Below are 3,500 nucleotides of genomic sequence, written 5' to 3'. Positions count from 1 at the left end.
TTTACAAGGTAAAGCTTATTAAATTGTAAAGACTAATCTGCAAACTAAAAACCCTATCTTTACACTTTCTTTATATCTGCACTTTAACAATTAACGGCAAATTTACTGGTAATAATAAGCATTCACAAATTTTATGCTTAATTTATCAAGGAGTTGGCTATGCAAGCGTTAGCAGGGTTGATGGCACTCGGGTTATTTATCTATCTGGTGTACGTCCTTATCAAAACGGAGGAGTTTTAATGACTTCCTCTGCCTTCATTCAAGTCCTTTTATACCTTGGGGTATTATTTATGCTTGCCTATCCGTTAGCAGGATTTATGGTGAAGCGGATGCAAGCCCCTTTATCTGCCAATGAACAACGCTGGTTTTCCCTTTTTGGGATGTTAGGCGTGGACAATCACGGCAAACTCAGTGGTGAGATGAACTGGAAACAGTACGCCATAGCAATTTTGCTATTTAATATCATTGGTTTAGTGGCATTATTCGGGTTGCAATTGCTACAAGGCATTTTACCGCTCAATCCAGAAAAATTTTCCGCACCCACTTGGCATTCAGCGTTTAACACTGCTGTCAGCTTTATGACCAATACCAACTGGCAAAGCTATGGTGGTGAATCTACCATGAGCTACCTGACCCAAATGCTAGGTATGTCATTGCAAAACTTTTTATCAGGAGCAACCGGGATTGCGGTGGCGTTCGCGTTAATACGTGGGTTAACCCGTAAAAACGCCCAAGGTATTGGCAATGCGTGGGTCGATTTGTGGCGAAGCAATCTGTATATTTTGTTGCCCATTGCCATCGTTATTACGTTGTTATTAGTAAGCCAAGGGGTGATTCAAACCTTATCATCAACTGTCAGTGTCAGCACATTACAAGGGGCAGTCCAAAATATTGCCCTAGGACCTGTTGCCTCGCAAGAAGCGATTAAAATGTTAGGCACGAATGGTGGCGGTTTTTTTAATGCCAACTCAGCACATCCGTTTGAAAATCCTACTGCACTTTCTAACTTTATTGAGATGCTCGCCATTTTCTTAATTCCAACAGCGTTATGTTTCTGCTTAGGAAAAATCAGTGGCAATCTGCGTCAAGGTATTGTGATTTTGTCGGCGATGACGCTGTTGTTTTTAGGCATGTATTGGCTCACTGTCAGCAGTGAACTGGCAGGCAACCCTTGGTTGGCTAACCAAGTGAGTGGTCTGGTGTCGCCTGATATGAGCGGCAATATGGAAGGTAAAGAAACCCGTTTTGGCATCGTCGCGTCTTCCCTGTTTGCGACTATTACCACGGCGGCGTCGTGTGGTGCCGTCAATGCCATGCATGACTCATTTACCCCCATGGGCGGTCTGGCTCCCATGCTCCAAATGCAGCTAGGTGAAGTGGTATTTGGCGGTGTCGGTGCCGGTCTCTATGGCATGTTGTTGTTCGCAATCTTGGCGGTGTTTGTGTCAGGACTGATGATTGGTCGTACCCCTGAATATTTGGGCAAAAAAATCGAACCGTATGAGATGAAAATGGTGGTATTAGGACTGCTTGCTGCACCGTTGACAGTACTCATCGGTACAGCGATTAGTGTGATGACGGAGACAGGTCAAGCCGGGGTATTTAACCCATCTGCTCATGGCTTTAGTGAGATTTTATATGCGTTTAGTTCGGCGGCAAACAACAATGGTTCTGCCTTTGCAGGACTGGGTGCCAATACTCCTTTTTATAATGTGATGTTGGGGATTGCCATGCTGGTAGGTCGGTTTGGGGTTATTTTACCCGTACTGGCATTGGCAGGTTCACTGGCGAAAAAACCACGATTACCTGTCAATAACGGTACGCTACCAACCACTACACCACTATTTGTTGGGCTACTTATCGGCACGGTGTTATTGGTTGGGGCTTTGACTTTTATCCCAGCGTTAGCACTCGGCCCAATTATTGAGCAAATCTGGATGCACCAGTAGCCGTCGCAGACTCAAATTAAAGGAATTTATCATGACACAAACTATTAGTCCTAATCAGCCCATAAATACAAACCATCAGCCGAATGAACCTCATCATAAAAAAACACCACAAAGCATGTTTGCCCCTGAATTGGTCAAACCTGCGTTAAAAGAAACGTTTGCTAAACTAAACCCTAAAGTACAGTGGCGTAATCCGGTGATGTTTGTGGTGTATGTGGGCAGTATTTTAACCACGTTACTAACGATTCAAGCCTTAATTTTCCCCGAACATCGCTCAGAGTTTGGCTTTGATTTGAGCGTAACCCTTTGGCTATGGTTTACGATTTTGTTTGCCAATTTTGCCGAAGCCTTGGCAGAAGGACGTAGCAAAGCGCAAGCCGCTAGCCTTAAACAGGCTCGTCAAGACGTCAAAGCCCGTAAACTCCTTAATATCGAAGACCGTACTGCCACCATGACCGTGCTTGCCACAGAATTGGATAAGGACGATATCGTATTGGTGGAAGCCGGTGAAGTGATTCCTGCCGATGGTGAGGTGATTGAAGGCTTAGCCTCGGTGGATGAGTCAGCGATTACGGGAGAGTCAGCCCCTGTGATTCGCGAAAGCGGTGGCGACTTTAATGCGGTGACGGGTGGGACTCGGGTATTGTCAGACTGGCTCATGGCTCATCATTCGTATTACCCAAGTGGCTGGACAAGGCTTTTTAGACCGTATGATTTCACTCGTCGAAGGGGCAAAACGCAGTAAAACGCCCAATGAGATTGCGTTAACCATTTTATTGGTGGCGTTAACGTTTATCTTTTTAATGGTGTGCGTCACGTTACTGCCTTTTTCACAATTTGCCGTCAAAGCGTCAGGTCAAGGTATTCCAACGTCGCTGGTGATTTTGGTGGCATTGCTGGTTTGTTTAATCCCGACCACGATTGGCTTTTACCAGCCATTGGCGTCGCTGGGATGAGCCGTATGATGCAAGCCAATGTGATTGCCACCTCAGGGCGTGCGGTCGAAGCCGCAGGCGATGTCGATGTGTTAATGCTCGATAAAACAGGCACCATTACTTACGGGAATCGCCAAGCGTCGCAGTTTGTGGCAACACAAGGTATTACTGCCAGTGAATTGGCAGAAACAGCGATGCTTGCTTCAATGGCCGATGAAACCCCAGAAGGACGCAGTATTGTTAAACTGGCGGAACAGCAGTTTAATTTGACTGATGCTAATTTTAAAACTCGGCCTTACGAAGCGATTGAATTTACTGCCCAAACTCGGATGAGTGGTACCGATATTGGCGGCAGACAAATCCGTAAGGGTGCCTTTGATGCCATTGCCCGCTGGGTTGAACAGGCAGGCGGCATCATGTCAGACAACATTAAACACCAAGTCGAAGAAGTCGCTCGCCGTGGTAGTACGCCACTGGTCATTGCCGATGGTAAAAAAGTACTGGGTGTGGTTGAGCTAAAAGACATTGTAAAAACAGGCATTAAAGAGCGATTTGCTGAACTGCGTAGCATGGGCATTAGTACTGTGATGATTACTGGAGACAATCCCTTAACAGC

The sequence above is a fragment of the Aptenodytes forsteri genome, unplaced genomic scaffold (genome assembly GCF_000699145.1).
Source record: "Aptenodytes forsteri isolate BGI_AS27 unplaced genomic scaffold, ASM69914v1 Scaffold789, whole genome shotgun sequence".
Lineage (NCBI taxonomy): Eukaryota > Metazoa > Chordata > Aves > Sphenisciformes > Spheniscidae > Aptenodytes > Aptenodytes forsteri.
Note: the sequence above shows the minus strand (reverse complement) of the source record.